The following is a 20,575-nucleotide window of genomic DNA, read 5'->3' on the forward strand; positions in this document are numbered from 1 at the left end:
TACATAACAAGATGTCTGTGACAGACTAAGCCAGTGGTACATAACAAGATGTCTGTGACAGACTAAGCCAGTGGTACATAACAAGATGTCTGTGACAGACTAAGCCAGTGGTACATAACAAGATGTCTGTGACAGACTAAGCCAGTGGTACATAACAAGATGTCTGTGACAGACTAAGCCAGTGGTACATAACAAGATGTCTGTGACAGACTAAGCCAGTGGTACATAACAAGATGTCTGTGACAGACTAAGCCAGTGGTACATAACAAGATGTCTGTGACAGACTAAGCCAGTGGTACAGACTAAGCCAGTGGTACATAACAAGATGTCTGTGACAGACTAAGCCAGTGGTACATAACAAGATGCAACTGTCTCTTGTTCTTACTTTGGCTTGTCTTTCTGGTTTCAAACACAAAATGACTGATAATACAGAATAAAAATCTAATTCAGGTGGTTAAACTGGTCCAGAGAGTCATATCTGGATCATATTCTACAGACATGTGATTGCTCCAGTCTACCTTTGTTGTAGATGAATACTTAGTATCTGAATGTATATTTTTCATAAAAACAAAAAACTCCATTCAAACTGAAAAGGAGGTGCAGTGAAGTGGGAGATTCAGAGGAAATATGTAGACTTGCATGATTTAGGGCCTTCACATTACAGAGAGGGCCGGGATGAAGGGAAAATAACATGATTCAGGGCCATTACAGAAAGGGCCGGGATGAAGGGAAAATAACATGATTCAGGGCCTTCACATTACAGAAAGGGCCGGGATGAAGGGAAAATAACATGATTTAGGGCCTTCACATTACAGAAAGGGCCGGGATGAAGGGAAAATAACATGATTCAGGGCCTTCACATTACAGACAGGGACGGGATGAAGGGAAAATAACATGATTTAGGGCCTTCACATTACAGAAAGGGCCGGGATGAAGGGAAAATAACATGATTTAGGGCCTTCACATTACAGAAAGGGCCGGGATGAAGGGAAAATAACATGATTTAGGGCCTTCACATTACAGAGAGGGCCGGGATGAAGGGAAAATAACATGATTTAGGGCCTTCACATTACAGACAAGGCCGGGATGAAGGGAAAATAACATAATTCAGGGACTGTGAGATAGGTCTTTGTTGGAACAACTCTCTGGTCTTAAGATAAATGGCACCATTTATAAAATGTCTCCAGTTGTAGGACACAAATAACTCATTATCTCAATATCAGTTGTAAGTGATCTTTTTTTCAAATATGGAACCATGTTTATCTTACTCAAAGATGCTGGAAGCCCCAATGGGATCTGAATGAGGAGGAGGCATGGCAACCAGAGACACATGTAGCTGGGCAAGTTGACACACAGCTCCCAAGGACCAGGCCCAACATCTGTCAGATATAACCAACTACCAATAGACACGGGTATCTGGGCAAGTTGACACACAGCTCCCAAGGACCAGGCCCAACATCTGTCAGATATAACCAACTACCAATAATTTCAACGATGCTTTCCAAACCAGTACAGTCATGACACTACATGGCTTTACAGATACACAACCAATTTCTAAGCTATATTATCTGGTCTTCCATGCCAATAAACATAATAAACAGACATGATTACAATCCGGCACTGGACCAGAACTAGAGGACAACAATGCCTTACACTGATTGATAGTTCACCTCTTATTAATCTAACTGAGTTAGAGTACACAGACCGCGTCATACCAAAAGACGTTAAAATATGGTACTTGTTGGTCCCTGTCTGGCGCTCGGCATTAATGGGTAAAACAAGGACTGGTCGGCTCGGAGTCAGTATAATGAGTCTGAGTGGGGTATTCATGCTTCACTGCGGCATGGTATCTCAGTGGGCTAGCACCATAAAACCAGCTTAAGTCTGGGCTAGTACAAGCAGCCTCACATACACATACACATGCATGCACGTCGTCATATAAGCGAAATATTCTCAAGCACGACGTTAAACCCAATTTCACCTCACCTACACAGATATGTATTCTATGAGTCTTGGAAAACTGAACCCACAGCAGTGAACTATGTATTCTATGAGTCTTGGAAAACTGAACCCACAGCAGTGAACGTAGACTTGAGTTTCATTGCTGACACAGCCATCCACTGCATATATCAGTGTCACGCATGTTTACCATGTAACTCTTCCATCCAGGCCTTCCCTGATGCCATCTTATCTGTGGATCTAATAACAACTTCCTGGCAATTGTCACCTACTTAGCCTGTGGCTGCACACATGCTGCACATCACTGATGAATCTTCCTCTCTGGAGCACAGAAATTATGCTGTAATCTCACATATACCCTTACACACTGTGTCAGATGCACAAATTAACTTTTTCAAAAGATTATCTAATGATATCATGTTTGTTTGAGATATCTTTAACGATATCAGTTATATGGACTATATTTACACAGCGGCACCTTCCTCAATGATCAAGGTGGTGGTTGTGGACAGAATTGGTTTATATTCACATCATATCTTTACATTGTCATATTGTGTCATCAGGGATCTGAATTGCCACCACTTGTAAAATAAGATAATGACCAGTGGTATGGCTGTAATTCAGGGTGTACATATATGTTACCACTGTTTGAGCTAGATGTCTCAGGTCTCAGGTTCACCAGAATCTGAACATGCTCAAGAATACTTGCAGTCCTTAACTACTCCAATTTCTAAGGTGATGGTTTCCAATTTCATTCTACGGAGAAGCACAGTGCAAGAGTCATCCACGAGCCATGTCTGCTTGAACAACATTACATCTTGATAAATATTCATGAGCTTTAATGCTGACAATTTGCAGGTTTCCCAAGTTTATCACTTAACACAATTTTAAATTCACAAGAACGCCGGGCATGTCTAAGGTTGATCTTTCAACAAACAAAACAAGGAGAAAAATCAATCTCCACTATGGCTCTTGCTGAAAGCTACATCAGTTATTGCCACCAGTATGTGATTGTGGTTTGTTTCCCTCAGGTGCCATATATCATACAAAAAGCTATTTCACCTGAATAGATGTGTCTCATGCACCCTGCACACTGCAGGGAGTGAGGGGTAATGTAATATTTAGTGTCAATGCCTCTGGGCCTAGGTCCCTGCTGCACGATTATTGATTGAGAACTATGAAACAAACTGAACAAAGATAAGCAGTGTGAAACTCATGATTAGTCAGAAATACCAGAATCTGTGTTCTCTCATAATTGTTTACCTTAAATTTATTTGACAGATACTCTCAACTTACATCTTATTCAAGACTTCAATTGTTACAAACTGCTATAAAAATGACTGTTCCAATCTTTTTAATTTTGGGTGTTAAGTGCCAAAATGTGTCCTGAAAATAGCAGATTAGCACCTCTGAGGTGGGCAGAACTAGTCATAAAAAAATAAATTAATACTAACATGGCTGTATGTTGGGCTTTGGAAGAAATACTGGAACCCTAATTTATGTTTAAAAAACACTGATCTCATTTAAATAATTCACTGAATATACAACATTTTCACTAACCAGCAAAGAGAATATAATGTACAATTTACCTTCTATAAAAAAAATGACAACATACCAAAAGATATTAAGATACCAAACCACATGTCCCATCATACAAATAGTATGCAATAGATCACAAAGTCACAGCCAAAACAAAAACCAGAAGCAGCATTGTGCCCACCCAATATTACTCCAACTTCCTGATACAGCCTACATGGTTGTAGCACATCTCACAAGCGGGCTATTTTCACAAAGGTTGGTGAATCAGTTCCATTTGCTGATGCCAGGACCTAAACGAAACACATCTAAATCAACAACATGATTCTGGCTGGTATCCAGAAGCTAGTACAGTGATGAGTACCTACCAGTGGTCTGCCTTGATCCAACACACAGCTACTCCACAGACAGGCACAGGGAATTTGAAGCAGCAAGACTCGTCTGGGTCAAATGCAAGGCTCTAAGCGATTTGCTTGGGGGGATTTCATTTCAATAAGTGTGTGGACTATCAGAGGGCTTACTTCACTTCACAACTGATAAGACAAGTTAACCCCACAAGCCACAATGAAATATGGGATTTGAGAAATCTAAACAATGCAAGGAATTTGCTTTAGTCCAAACAAAGAATATGGAGGTTGTTAATGGAAGATAATCATGCAAATTGCTCGCTCTAGGTAGGTGATTAAGTCTGTGTATCACTGATAGTTAGTTATTAATAACACAAAATGGATTGCTCATGTTTGAGGAAAGACTAGCCTATCCTCCCTACTATGTTAATAAGCATGCTCCAAGCAGCTATTGAAAGCCAGGCCAATCCCATGACATAAAAGCAGTTATGTTTCGGTCTAGCCCACCCCTTTGGACGGGAGGTGATGCAGCATGCCAAAAATGGTAAGGCATCTTGAAAATACAGCATCCGTGGCAGTGACTCACAGGTTACCGTGGCGATGGGGGAACTTCCAGTCTGGACGTCCAAGACAAAGGGGATTTCCTTAGGGAGTGGTTCAACAGATTCATTCATATGAGGACAGGGAGATGTTGCATTGTCTGTGATGCCTAATTTGCATACATCCCATCTGCCTGCCTGTTGGTAGCATGTAGGAAGTCTCTCCAATGCAGGGGGGGTCGTAATGAGGGATGGGTCTCAGCTGATGGGGCGGGGGAGCAGGAGGGGACAGGTCTAACGATATATTCTTCTTAGTTATTGATGGTCTTACAACTGAGCAGCTAATCTGTGTTTCCTTACTTACTTAATGTCTTTAAAGGTTGTCTAGGTATAAAAGGGCATTTGTTGGTATGTTTGTTTTCATTCTTCAAATTTCTAGAAATACAAACTTAGAAAGCTTCTTCAATCAATACTGAAACACACACTTTGGTACAAAATGAAACAGATTCCCATGACCCTATAACTTCCCCAATATGTTTATGTAACAATCAGTTTTTAAATCTGGTAGTCATAGAAACAAAAATATCACTTTACGAATGCACCCTTTGACCAATGCAGAATTTTTAACCCCCCAAAATAGATACATATATTTTGTAATAATATTTATGGTTTTAGATTTTCATAAAACTGCAAATTAAAATATATGTTTTACCATAAAACTAGAATGATATGTTTGTGCTTAATGAAATGATGATGTCACAATTAATCACAAGCACATATCATCTAAGGCTACTTCTTACCTCTGAAGAGTTCTGATGAAAACAGCTACATTTAAACTGAACAGGAGACAAAGTGAACCTATGGAAAATCTAGACTTGCTTCATTTACAACTCAGGCCAGTCAGGGCTGAGCTTATGGGGAAATGATATGGTTCAGGGACTGTGACACAGACTAGTTTCATCTGTCAATTAAGTTTTTTACAATTTGGGCTCTATTAGTCATCAATTGCTTTGTTTAGTTCAAAGGATATTTTTGAAATTATTTAAAGCAAAGACTGCTCAAATAAAATTTGAAAATCAATAATGAACGGTTATTAGGAAAATCTAATTAACAAAGAAATTGCTAAAACTGCCTTTGGTTAATAAAATTTGTCACGTAATATCGAGGGATCAGAAAGAGGCTGGTTTATAGTTTATGAATAGAATTAAATGACATAATCAATATGTGATGAAATCTTTTAACATGTTCATACTATCATAAATCAACATTAAGAATATATTCCTACATACCAGCTTCCACCTGAAGTGTACATTTGTCTGTTTCGGTAGTTCTGCTCAGCTGTCATTGAGTGACTAAACATCAAATACATGTACCCTTCCACAAATTGCATGCTGTGAACATAACCCAACAACTTCCCAAATTAAACATATACTGTAGACATAACCTACTGTGTTCCAAGGTTTCAACCATAACTCTGATGTCAGAATAGATTTTTCAAACCAAAATAACAGATACAACCAGGATGAAAAGAAACCTTGCAATGCTTACCAAATTCTCCCACAGGCACGGGACATGTCACAATATTTGGCCAATATAAAGCTTTCTCAACATTACTGAAACTTACTATACTATATTTCAGCCTCCAAAATGACCTTGGAACTACCATGTATATTTCAAAGCTCAGTTGACAATAGAATGTTTACTAAACTACCTAGCAGTCATGTTTGAGAAAGAAGTGTTTTCAAATAAATATATCTTGAAATGTTGTGATTATCAGCCAAATCATGGTCCTACAAGGACTTCATAGGCACACCAAACAGAAGACTCGAAATGCTGAGGTAGAAAAGTCCATGACTCTGAAGGCTGAAGAAGCTGTGGAATAACTATTTAAACTGCACTATAATAGTCTCCTCAGGGACCGTTCATAATTAATAATGGCGGGGTGGGGGTGGGGGTGGTGGTGGTTGTTCACCCATTTTGTTCTGAAGAGGTAGGGGTCACCAATTTGTACACATGTACTTGGGGGTGGGGGTGTGGGGGTGTGTGTGTACCGATTTTGTACACAAAAATAAGAAAAAAAATATGATTATAAATTACGGAAAGGTGGGGGGGTCCATTGATTTTGTACATGACATGCAAGTGGGGTCACATGTTTTGTACATAAATTTTAGGGGGGGGTCATTCACATTGTACATGCCTTTCCATGAAAATCATCATCCACCCCCCCTAGCCAGAAATTATGAACGGTCCCTTACAGCGTTGGTCTAGGAGGGAGAGGAGAGTCTACCAACATGAACATGCATCCCTCCCAGGTGTACAACTACCTGTATGATCCCACTATTTATACCACATCATATATCATGGCCGACATACCACTAAGTTACTTCTCAAGCAGGTATGGATGTCAAAATGTTTTATTGACCTCTAGCTTATCTTCTAGAGCAAGTCTGTGTGTGGAGTTGTTTATGTTTGTTTTATGATGATATTGTCATAGTTATAAAAACAGGTTGATAGAAAGGAGAAATACTTTCTGATGAAATATATCTTAAATGCAAATCTGGTAATAACTATTCCGAAAGGAAAATATCTAATTCTAAGATTTCTAATCCTCATATTTTTTAAATAAAGTAAATTACAAAATAATTGTGTAAAAGAGAAATCATCGGAAAATAAACTCAGAATACACATTATGTTCCTCGATTTATCTCCTCATTGGGTGTGATATTAAATTATTGGTGGTCTGTTAACTTGCACTTAATACTATCACTGGCGTCTAAACTAAGCAGAATATAATTGTCTTCACGGCCAGTTTTGCACCCAGGCCTGGAGGTCACAGTGACATACTGAGGTTGGACCTGCAGGACTTATTTAATGTCTGGATCGCAGAATGTAACACTAAATAATGACATGGATGAGACGATCTTGGCAACTTGCCAACACATGTAGGAAGTTGGTGTTTCGAAAACTTTGGAGCATCTCATTGTCATGCTATCTTTGAAATTATGAATAATCAAGAATTAGTGAGAGCTGCAAAAAAGGAATTGATAAAAGTTATGCAGTTGAAACAGAGAAACAAGATATCCTGTGTTTGGGTCAAGATGGGATGAGGAGACAAGAGATCAGGGGAGCCAGGGGACCAGGCCTCGTGTGTTTCTCAGTCACAAACAGATGCATCTGTATGGCTGACAATGTACAAGATACAATTATGTAGACAGAGTGAATGAAGATGTTATTTGAACTAATCGCACATACATTTGCATCAATATTGGTTTGATATACTCATTTGTACAATGGACTCGACCTTTTTTGTACAGCCATTCTGTCTGCTTCACAACTAGAGTGAATGAGTGTGGTTTTAGCAATATTCCAACAATATCACAGTGGTGGACACCAGAAATGGCTTCACACATTATACCCTTTTGGGGAATCAAACCCAGTCCTTTGGTGTGACGAGCCAACACTTAAACCACTGGGCTACCCCACCACCTTGCTGCCTAACTAGAATGTCTCCATACCTATGAAGGTCAATATTCGGTCAAGGTCATACTTTCAAATATGTTAATTCAGATTATTGCATAAAATTAATGATACTGTCCAGATTATCAGGGGTTCACTGTGTACAACAGGACATTTAGATGCATATCAGAGCTGTTTAATAACTCTATATATAACATACGTAAGTATAGGACAAATATTACCGGCAATGTGATTTATTCGTTTTGGATAAAACCCGTCTCATGTGTCCTTATATGAGCATTTAATATTATTTTAGAGGAAATGAAAACAATTACAAATGTTAAGCAAACATCCCAGCCATATTGCCTGCCAACACAATATCTCCAGCACACAAAAACTGAATCATCAGTGCCAGACATAAGGGAGGTAACTCTGTTAACCCCCAATCTGAATACATGGGGGAATATGTTATCCCGCTAATCAATACTTGTGATCACAAACTGAGAGAGTTGCAGACAGTTTATATCTTCCTTCCTTTGTCTCAACTGCTGGTCACAGATTGTTACCCTGTCCTTACTGCTGTTCACAGATTGTTACCCTGTCCTTACTGCTGTTCACAGATTGTTACCCTATCCTAACTGGTCACAGATTGTTACCCTATCCTAACTGGTCACAGATTGTTACCCTATCCTAACTGGTCACAGATTGTTACCCTATCCTAACTGGTCACTGATTGTTACCCTATCCTAACTGGTCACAGATTGTTACCCTATCCTAACTGGTCACAGATTGTTACCCTATCCCAACTGGTCACTGATTGTTACCCAATCTTAAGCGGTCACAGATTGTTGCCCTATCCTAACTGGTCACAGATTGTTACCCAATCTTAAGCGGTCACAGATTGTTACTCTTAACTGACTGTTCGCCCTGTTCTATTTACGCCCCACTCAGCAATATTCTAGCAGTATGATGGCAGTTGGGCAATATTTGTGTCTGGACCAGACAATCCAGTGACTTACATCACAAACATTGATCTACACAACCGAGTCCTGATAACACACATCAACCAAGTCAGCAAGCCTGACCAGCCTGACCCTCTTATGCCGCTTGTGACAAGCATGGCTGATGACCAGTGCTACCCCAATTTTCACCAGGTACTTTCAGTTCTCATGTCAAACTGACATGTTTTTTTTCCATCCTTTGTGTCAGTTTTGTTGGGATTGTAATATATATCAGGGATTTATCAGGGATACCATACTTAGTGCCCATGGCAGGTAAACTGGGAGAAACATCAGGATATCGTTCAGACTTGAACAGGGTGTTATACTCAGTTCTCATGTTTGGAAATTCTGAGATTTGGGATAATTGTTAATTCAAACTGGGAATGTTACTTACTACTGACTTCCTGCCAAATATAAGCTTCTTAGCAGGTCTAGATAAGCACTGTGTATATAAAATCTTGCCTGGCTGTTGGACCTGCCACAGAAAAATCTACTTCAGATGAGAACTACGTCATACATCAATTAATCTGTCAGTGAAATGACCATTAGTGAATGTTTTTTAATGTTCCCAGGAGCAACATTCTATCTCTCGTACAGCAACTACCTAAGTCTATCTTGCTAGATATATGACCATTACATACATACTGTTGAACCTTGTTAAACCAGAAATATTGTGGAACCTTGTTAAACCAAAATTAAAGTGGAACCTTGGTAAACCAGACATGTCCCATAATGGGAATTTACTGATACGTCTCAAACTGTCAGGTCAAAGGGTGAACATAATCCTGATGAATTCTACGGTACCAATTCTACCCACCTATGACCAATCTCAGCTGCACATAAAACCACTTGGTACATGAACCTTTGCCCTTGAGGAAAAACAAAATAGTTTCAGTATGTAAAGTTTACAAAAATTTGTGAAAAGTTACAATGTTTAAGGTGTTTTACATATATTACAGAACTATTAGTTCTGTAAACACATGTCTGTAGAACACATTCCACACGTCTCTCGTAACACCTTAGTTGTAACAATGGGAAGCTGTTTCTGTCTCTTCCCTTGAAACTTTCTTTCATGACAAAGACATATGTTAAGTTCCTAAATGTTACCAAGCTATTCCCTAAAGCAGCTACGTGAAAGGTTCATGTGTAATGGGTTTAGGTTTGACGGGAGCTGGAACAAGGGAAGTGCCTTGCCCTGGCTCCTTACTGGCTCTGTCCGTGTGTGAGCAGAGACTTAAAAATGTCCCCTCCCTCATTAACACCTCACCTCATTTAAAGCAGAAAAATACACTGACAGAGCTAGTCTGTCTCACAGTCCCTGAACCACATCATTTTTCCTCTTGCCATACTCAACCCTCCCTGCAATGCTAAAGCCCTAGTCTGCCATACAGACCCTGAAGCAAATATATCCAAGAAAGCCCACGCAAGTCTAGAAAATGTGGCAAGTCTAGATTTCCTCAGCTTCAGGTTGAAAATGAAAAAAGTCTCAGGGCTCCTTTTCATTATATTTTTTTTTTTACTATGAATTTTTTTTCAGTAAAATATGTTCATTTCAGAGACTAGTTGTTAGTCTACTAAAGCCCTAAATGAAGCAAGTCGAGATTTCCTAATCTCCCAACTCACGGGGGCTCCTTTTCAATTTAAATGGGTTTATTTGTTACTATCAATATTATATATATTCAGGGGCTAAGCGTTTTCTGGAGCCAACAGATTAAAGATTTAAGATCCTAGATTAAATGAAACTATAGGACAGCTTGTATCCTATTAATTCACTCACATGTTTTAGCATTGACCACTCTCCTCTACCATCACACAGGTGTCACACAGGTTAAATATGATAATGTTCCCCGCAGATCTGATTTTCGTGGATATTGATTCTGGGTATTATATTAAATTTTGTACATGCTGACAACACATGCTGTAAAAGCAACATGATAATCATATTTGTATATGATATTAAAATGAGTAACTCATCCTAAGATGGACTTGACATCTTTCCAAACATTCCTTATCCTTCAAACCATAATATAAAGCAATTCAAAACTAGAATTCTCTCCCACTATTGTTGTACTTCTTGGAAGCTTCGAGTGAAAGGACATTTTCATTCCCATTTTGCAGCAGGCTGATGTGTTTCTTTCTTTTTCAGCCCAAGACTCACTAAAACAACACCTGACATCTTTCCAATAAACCGTGAAGATCTGGGTTAGAACTGATCTTCAGTCACCTATGCTTGTGGTAAGAGCCGACTAACGGGATCGGGTGGTCAGGCTTGCTGACTTGGTTGACACATGTTATCGTATCCCAATAGCGTAGATTGATGCTCATGTTGTTCATCACTGGATTGTCTGGTCCAGAATCAATTATTTACAGACCACTACCATATAGCTGGAATATTGCTGAGTGCAGCGTAAAACTAAACACACTCACTCTTTCAAATATGTTTACTGTGCACATTATTAAACTGTAATTCAAAATAATTATCATTAATTATATTTATTCATAAATTACGGGTGACCTTTATCTTTAAGTTCAGATTTATGAAGGTGACAGATGTTAAAACCCAGAACTACACTCACTTTTCACACTTCATCTTTGTGACATATAATTCTTATTTCTAATTTTTTAGGCGTTCCTTGATGGATGCAGTCTATCGACAACAGCTGAATGACCCCAGTTGTTTACTGACTTGTCTTCACCATGAACACATCAACAAATCTTCTCCATATTGCTGGAAAAACATTGGTAATTATATAGGAATCCTATTCATAGACAACATGTCATTATAGACCAATTAGTTAAACCTCCTGTAAAACTATAATTATTTCCGCCATTTGCTAACAATAGTGAAATATACACCTCATGTCAATTACACAGTCATTAGCACATACTTGGTTTGTGTTGCTGACGATTCCTCTCACAACTTGAATTCCATGTCAGACCACAATAAATCTGTTTCATGCGCAGTGTGGATAGACCTGATGACTAAACAGTTGACAAAGACATTCAATTAATACTCCTAGTTGACAACTTGCTAGTGCAATGGCCAATAACTTTCACGTGACCATGGTACTAGCAGTATATATTCAAATTTTCTAGCCAAAATTCAAACAAAAGTAATATTTTTCCATATAATTCTAGGAATACCACCTCTATGACATCATTGCCATAATTCTATATCAGAAAATATAAAAATCGAATAGATTTTGAACAGAAGTAGGCTTCACATTCACATGACTCTAATTAGTTGTGTGGATATTAGTTTTCCTCCACCATTGCAGGAAAACATCACTGTTTGGTTGTGTTTATCTCATGGAGACATTATGTCCCTCGAGCATGCCAGGATCCTGTGACTTTGGTTCAAATCCACCTCATGGTCATCTTTGGTTGGTCAGAACCATGTCAAACCAAGTGGAAAATGTCAAAAGAAGTTCCATGAACACTCTATAGAGGGATGGGCCAAACTGACAGATTTGCCTCAATGCCAAGTGTGGATCAGTACTAAATGATTACATCGCTGATCTACAAATGATATTGTGGCATGTTTTCCAGCTGATAAGATATAAAACTCATTAATTCCAAGTGATGAAGAGCCATGTTGAGCTTCCCCCTGCAGTCTCCGGTCAGAATGTTCCCAGATTGGGGTGCACCAAGCTACCACCTCCTGTTCACAGCACACATGATGTCATTTACTTAATCAGCGAAGTCACATCTCCCAGGGTGGCCGCAGGATTGGCAGAGGCACCACAGAGGGGGAAGGGTTGTTGGCTGGGGGGTGGATGTCTATCTCATGTCACTGAAGGAGAGGGTTGGATTGTGGAGTTGTTGATTGGGGGTGGGGTGGATGTCTATCTCATGTCACTGTGGGGGGGTGGGGTGTGAAGGGGGGGTCTATCTCATGTCACTGAAGTGTGTTGTTGTGTGTGTGTGTGGGGGTGGATGTCTCTCTCATGTCACTGAAAAGGGAAGGGTTGTTGATTGGGGGTGGGGGTGGATGTCTATCTCATGTCACTGAAGGAGAAGGGTTGGGATTGGGGGTGGATGTCTATCTCATGTCACTGAAGGAGAGAGGGGGATTGGGGGGGTGTTGGCTGGGGGTGGATGTCTCTCTCATGTCACAGAGGAGGAAGGGTTGTTGGCTGGGGTGGATGTCTATCTCATGTCACAGAGGGAAAAGGGTTGTTAGCTGGGGGTGAATGTCTATCTCATGCCACAGAGAGGGGAATGGTTGTTGATTGGGGGTGAATGTCTATGTCATGTCACAGAGGGAAAGGGTTGTTCGCTGGGGGGTGGATGTCTATCTCATGTCACTGAGGGAAAGGGTTGTTGACAGGGGGGCGAATGTCTATCTCATGTCACTGAATGGGAAGGGTTGTTGACTAGGAGTGAATGTCTATCTCATGTCACTGAGGGGAAGGGTTGTTGACAGGGGGGTGAATGTCAATCTCATGTCACAGAGGGGAAGGGTTGTTGATTGGGGGTGAATGTCTATCTCATGTCACTGAGGGAGAAGGGGTGTTGGCTGGGTGGTGGATGTCTATCTCATGTCACTGAGGGGAAGGGTTGTTGACAGGGGGTGGATGTCAATCTCATGTCACTGGGGGGAAGGTCTATCTCATGTGGGGCTGGGTGGTGGATGTCTATCTCATGTCACTGAGGGGAAGGGTATTGGCTGGGGGGTGGATGTCTATCTCATGTCACTGAGGGGAAGGGGTGTTGGCTGGGGGTGGATGTCTATCTCATGTCACTGAGGTGGAAGGGTGTTGGCTGGGGGGTGGATGTCTATCTCATGTCACAGAGGGGGAAAGGGGTTGGCTTGGGGGTGGGTCTATCTCATGTCACTGAGGGGAAGGGTGTTGTCTGGGGGTGAATGTCTGTCTTATGTCACTGAGGTGGAAGGGATGCTGACTAGGGGTGAATGTCTATCTCATGTCACAGAGGGGGAAAGGGTGTTGACTAGGGGTGAATGTCTATCTCATGTCACAGTGGGGGAAGGGGTGTTGACTGGAACTGGACTGGGCGGTAGGCATCAATCTCTTGCTACAGACACATAGTTGAAATTAACACCAGGGAGTTCTTTTAAGCTTATGACAAAAAGGGCAAATTCCAAACTTTACTGCATGGTAGTTCAACTAACACAGTTACAGTGTGCATACAGTGGCATGGACCACTATCTACTCTTCACTACTCCGCCATTATCCCAGACACTTCATACCCTCAAAGTTTCAAACCAGCATTTGATGTTTCAGGCACAAAAACAGCAGAAGCATAATGGACCATAGGATATCACTGATCTGACTCTAGATGAGAACATGCTGACACCATGGACTACAATTACATGCTGACCTCAAGCATTTGAGGCAAAATCCCATTTTCACATCATCCAATGTTGCAAAAGTGTACATCAAAGGACTTGTGAGTATCCAACATGTCTGACATTCTAACAAGAACATATATGCTCAACTCCTGAAATATGCAGGACTGCTCATGTACATGAAGTAAATTATGGTATGAACAAATCTCAACTGAATTTTCCACATTAATCATTGCTTGTGTCAACAAAATTATGTAACAGCCATTATTGTAAGACATTCAAATATTGACCATAAACAGACTTCCTAATCTTCAAGTATATTAAGTCAGTCATACCACTGTGAACGCAAACATTTTGCTACTCGATTGAACATTTCACAAGCACTTTAGTTATAAGGTAGAGATTATGCTGTACACTGAACTGGTAACACAACCATTCCAGGATATCCTACTTCTTCAATGCAGTGTTTGCACACATCTCCATGCTGTGATAATTTGGTTGTATTATCAACACATGGATGGGCAAAAAGATTTAAGTACTGAAAACATTCCATAATATTTAGTATATTATGGTAACATCATGCTAATATCTGTCCTACTTACTGAATATTGTTAGTTCATCTGAACAAGGTAAGTTTTAGGTTTTGTTTCATTTGAAAGTGAATAAAGTTCTCAAGGTAAGAAATGTGTTTGTTTTGGTTCTTAGTTTGTCAGATGTGGACATGATGTTGTTGATGAAACAAACACCAAGGAATGACTCCAGTTCAGTCTGGATGTTACACAGTCTTTTACCACTATGATCAAAATATCAATAAAACAAAAAGAAATGCAATATCGCTAGTAAATTCAATACACCAGGCTTTGCTACATCCTGAATTGACTGTATATTTTCACATATGTAAGACAGACCTACTTGGTGGAACTAAATAGTGGGTGGATTTTCTCAGTTGTGGCAGATTTAGAAATCTATTATTAGATGATGACATCATTCCCACTGTGACATCATCAGGCCAAAGTTGAAATGTGTGAAATGTTCCATAAATTTGACTTGAACAGAATGCAGCAGAGTGGCAGAAAAATGTTGACAAATGATATTGCTGGTTTATGCATATCTTTACAGTAAGCACACTGGTCATTCATTGTCACAGTTTTAACAGTAGTTAGGGCCTTACCTGATAGAACATCTCTGAGTTTCTGTGCAGACATTAACTTCCACCACTCGTATTTGGGGTTCTAATCACCAATCAATGCCTCTTTCATGTTAATGGTCAGAGTTTGGATGAACAGAAAAAATAACACAAATATTTTCTGCTTTTTGGGTGTTCCTCATTCAAAAAACTGTTTGCCACGACTGAGCTCAGAGCAGTGAGGGATGTCCAAGTTGATGATGTGCTGTGCTTTTTTTGGCACAGAGATGAGACCAGTGTCTGTCTAAACAGGCAAATATTTATCTATACAGACAGACAGGGGTTAACAAAAAGCTGACAGTTGAATTTAAAGTCTGAAAGACTTAACTGACAAATTTACAGACCTTCAACTCACATCACTGAGAGAATTTTACAACCTCATTGATTAGATGAAACAGAAAAATGTCTGGTATTTAGACTAGAATAAAGATAAGCTTTGGACAAGTTTAAAATTGAAATGAGTATCTTACCACAAAATTCATCAGTACATTTTTGGTCACAGAATCCTTGAAAATTATATTATCAAATTAGTTGATTATAATAATATAATCAATATTGAGCACTGGGCTGCATCTTGTATATGGTGTGGGGTTCACTTTGCCTCGTTCCAAGGTTCTACTGTGGGCTGAGCCCATGGATGTATAGTAATTATTTATATTCCTCGGAAGGCAAGTCTAGATAAGTGGACAGTACAGTCTGTTGTTTATTATTTTTTTTAGCAATTATCATTTAAACTATTAATTTTTACCTTAGAGACTTGTGCAAGTCTAGGGCTCACCAGCTCGTCAGAGTTGAGCTACATTGTTTCACCAGTAATGTTTTGACAGATGTCATTAAGCATGACAGATGGTATGTATTTAACAGATTGATCTGTGTCAGAACCCCTATGTTGTACATTGATGTAGGTACTGCAATCTGGCCTTTACCTACTGCTTTTGCATATGACGCATACACACACGTGACAATTCAAAGATGTGTATTCATTATGATGCAATGATATTAAATATTTTGTAGGGAGGTCACGGGATGATTCACGATACATGAGATTCATGATTCGATTCCACGCATTATCCACGATACCCATGTCACGATTCCATTCCATACCCATGTCGATTCCATCACATATCACGATACCCATGTCACGATTCCATATGTATCACGATACCTATTTTTGCAGCATTATTGCGTAAATGTAGTTATATTTTGAACATTAATATTTCATATTTTATAATTGTCCATGAAAAGATCACATTTTTTATTCTCAGATATTAAAAGGTTCTAGTTTCCCATCTTTGTGCATGAAAAATAATCATTTATAACTCTCATAACATAAAAAAACATGATACAATTGCAAAATGTAAACGATACATAAACATATTTAAACCGATACTTTCAAAACTAAATATCGATACACTTTCGAATGTATCGATAATTGTATCGCCTTAGAAAAAGTATCGATGCATCAATGTATCGATGTATTGTGGCTTTCCTAATATTTTGTATCCAAAAGTTATGAACTAGAAAATATTAACATGGGGCATGTTTTATTCTTGGAGTCTGTTCCAAGAATACACTTGTCAATATTAGACCAAATTAATAATTAGATAAATTAATCACATTTTCATTCCACAAATGATATGCAGTACAACAAAAGTATGCAGGATACTACAATTATAATCTTAATAATGGCAATATTCATGAATGCAAGAAAGTAGGGTTTTCCTTAGCTACAAACATTCACACATTGAAAATATGATAAAATAATGCCTGTAATAATTTTAGAGTGAATATAATATTTAAATCAGTCTCAAATTGATTAAACAATTACATTTGATACATGATGACTCATTCAGATTGTTAACAAAGTGTCAGTAAACAGAACCAAAATGGCCATTATAAAGCCATTCAATGAGCCATTATTCCCATCTACACACATGTATTTTATGACAACACCATATGTGAAAATATTGGTCATAATTGTAACATATTATCCATATCAGTATGCCAATATTGATCAGGCTGCAACACCACAACACAATACAAGCTAACACCAGCTTCCCCTAATGAGGAGCTGCTTCACTTGTTACTGTTCATCTGAGAAGCTGGGCCCACACAGGATATTGTGCATTAAACCTAGGTGTGTGTTTTTCGTTTCCTCTGCTCACTGGAAATGAGTTGTGTTGGCCTGTGACCTATTCATGTTGCAGAGTGTCTTATATGATGCATTGGATATGGGTATAATATTGTCCTGACAACATATTATATATGACTTATCACACTGAGTGAGAGGAGAACATTGAACATAACATATATCTTCAGTTAACAACATACAGTTTCAGTCATGTGAATGTGAGATCATCGTCTTAGTTATTGTCATCAGTTGTATCTAACCTTCAGGGAAGTCTAGATCAGAATTTGAACCAAGCATCCAATGCTTGTCACACAAAGTGACTTTAGAAGGTGAGTGAGATAGTGAGTGAGTGAGTGAGTGAGGAGTGAGTGAGTGAGTGAGTGAGTGAGTGAGTGAGTGAGTGACAACAGTGAGTGATGGAGTGAGTTTGCTTAGAATACAACATATTGATATGATGGATTGAGTGAATATGGTTTTTAGCAATATTCCAGCAATATCACGGGGGGGGACACCAGAAATGGGCGCACATTGTACCCTAGTCTGTCATACAGACCCTGAAGTAAATGTATATGCAAGAAATCCCACGCAAGTCTAGAAAATGTGGCAAGTCTAGATTTCCACAAGTCTAATTGTACCCATGTGGGGAATCAAACCCGGACCTCCGGCATGACAAGCAAACCCTTTACCTACAAGGCTACCAACTGCCCCCTTCATGAATTGGGTTGTCAGGTTGTATGTAATCACACACTGCAATAATATCAATCACTGGATTGCTTGGTACATTCTAACAGGTCACACTAAACACTGGTGTGTGCAGCATTAAGCAACAAACAGTATTATGAATGATTATGCCTGACTGGGTGTGTGACATACTGACATAATTAGTCAATTATATTGGCACGCACGTCCTTGATGCGGGAAGACTGTGAACGAGAGACAGTGCTGTCAGCCCAGTGTCTCCTACAGCTGATCATCATTAATCCTGGCAATGTAGGCTACAAGGCTGATGACAGTCACACACACATCACTGTGTCTAGATGCCACAAGAAATCAATTACAGATTGACAGCTAACGATATCCTTCATGTAACTTGCAGTCACACCCAAATTCCTCCACTGCAGCGTCTGGGTTGTGTGTGACAGGGAGTGATGGTAAGGCAGAGAGTGCCATGACCTGGCCTGACATCACATCGGATATACGACAATCATGACTGTCACCATAATTAATGATTCAATTATGATTTGTACAAACCCTTCCCAGCATGAACCCTTTACACAGTTGGGTCAAGTACTCATAACAGGAGATGTCGATTGGAATGTGTGTTTAGGAGACCGTTATATATCTCATGCCTTCCTTTGATTGGTAGAAGGCTGGAGGCTGAAGCCTTGTGCCATTGTAATATTTGTGAAGTATAATCTGTCATTATAATGCAGGCAACCATTGTCCTCTGGGGAAATAAAACATGTCACATCACATGGTATCATGGTGTAGCTATAAGCATAATTGTTCTTTCTCCTTGTATATAAGCATATGATAGTTTTGTGGTTTTGAAAATTGGACGAGAATCATGAATAACTTAAGATGGGCTATTTACACTATTGTTTCATCTTAACAATAAAAATATTCACATAAATAATATCTTGGTAATGCCAGTATTATTCAAAACTAGTCCTTATATACCATCACATCATCTGAAGAATGCCAGAAATGAGACATGCAGCTGGAAATAATTGTATTTTATTGGTATGTAACCAAACATCAGATCCCAGATGACTTTTGTCCGAATTTCAAGGAGTCTTTTGACAACTGGTTGAAGCACCTGTACAATGCGCCAGTTTAAATACCACAAGCATGCGCTGCAAGATCGATGTGGTAAAAAATATTGCTGTCTGATGTAGCGATGTCACATTTGGAGTGAAAAGCAGACCTGCTTGCAATCACCTTGTACTGACTATTGCAAATTGCACACGGCATGTGAAGGTACACATCAAAGCCGGTAGCCCTTTTCTGTGTGGATTAGGCTTCAGACGCCCACTTGAAACAACAGTCTTTGTTCAGTGTTCACTGCAGTTCACTCGTTTGACATCAGGCGATTTTTCGTTTTGACATCTGCAGTTGGCATGCATGAATCTTAACATCCTGAATCAACACAGATGGTAATTCTAAATGTAACTGTGTTCACATTAAAGTCAGCATTTACTGCAAAGATTAAATCACGAAACTGAAAATTTGGTGATTTGAGGCTTGTGGCTGTATATTGCGACGATCATAATTATCCACACTGGCGCAGACCGTCTCCTGAAAAAGGCGTCTGGCATAATGATTCCTTCATAAATGTCGACACGGCTTCATGAGATGAACATTGAACATTAACTAGATCTGATACACAACAATTAGACCTACCTGATTAAATCACACCGCCAAGAAACGAGTTTATTTCCGGGTTCAAAGAAGATCGCCGCTACTCTTGAAAATACATGTGAGCAAAGCTCCGCCCCCTATGGAAATTACGTTCGCCTCCCCATATATGGCAGTAAACAAATTCACATCGTTTATATGAAACAGCCGTGAATGATATGCCTTTTCCAAGATCACAACATAAGGATTTGATAATTTGATTATTCTGCACACTACTATTAACATATACGTCTGTCATAGCGATGCTGCTGAGTGAAAAACCGGCATTATCTTTCTTCGGGAGGTGAACGTAATAGCCATGGGCATGCCTTTTGGGCACAAGTTAGCATAATTCAAAAAGTATATTGATTGATTGCTGGTCGTCTCTTCCTGCAATGCGTACCGGCATACATAAGACTGTTACAAATTATGGAAAAGTTATGTTAGCGCAGTGAGGAAACACCTTAATGTTTCCTTAACGCATCTCCAGTACAACTGCAACAATACCGCAAAGTCAAAATTGCGAACAACCTTCTCCTCGCGAGAACCTGTTAAGACAAATTCGATGGAACCACAGAATAAGACCTCTGTGTTAACTCTGGGTCAGATGGATTTCCATCCTCGATATTTCTACCTGCTTTCACCATTCTCGATATCTCCAGGGTATATACGTTCCGATATCGAGGATGATGGATCTCGTGTGGTGTTTTTA

General features: G+C 39.4%; 1 protein-coding gene and 1 long non-coding RNA gene across 3 annotated transcripts in view; one reads left to right on the top strand and one right to left on the bottom strand.

The window, feature by feature from the left end:
* LOC124261984 overlaps positions 1 to 11,089 on the top strand; it is a 69,555-nt gene extending 58,466 nt beyond the window's left edge. The window contains exon 3 of the long non-coding RNA XR_006894482.1: positions 10,985 to 11,089. This is a non-coding gene — a long non-coding RNA (uncharacterized LOC124261984). The remainder of the gene's footprint in view (positions 1 to 10,984) is intronic.
* LOC124261982 (cardiomyopathy-associated protein 5-like) overlaps positions 1 to 19,956 on the bottom strand; it is a 117,369-nt gene extending 97,413 nt beyond the window's left edge. The window contains exon 1 of one of the 2 annotated variants that reach the window (XM_046696353.1): positions 19,870 to 19,956. The gene's annotated coding sequence lies outside the window, so the exon portion shown is untranslated. Of the gene's footprint in view, positions 1 to 3,863; positions 4,009 to 19,869 lie in introns of those variants that run through there. The other variant, XM_046696354.1, reaches the window with a different exon arrangement.
* Positions 19,957 to 20,575: the final 619 nt, after the last annotated feature.

This window comes from Haliotis rubra, unplaced genomic scaffold (assembly GCF_003918875.1).
Source record: "Haliotis rubra isolate DU_JTF1 unplaced genomic scaffold, ASM391887v1 Scf82, whole genome shotgun sequence".
NCBI classification, from domain to species: Eukaryota; Metazoa; Mollusca; class Gastropoda; order Lepetellida; family Haliotidae; genus Haliotis; species Haliotis rubra.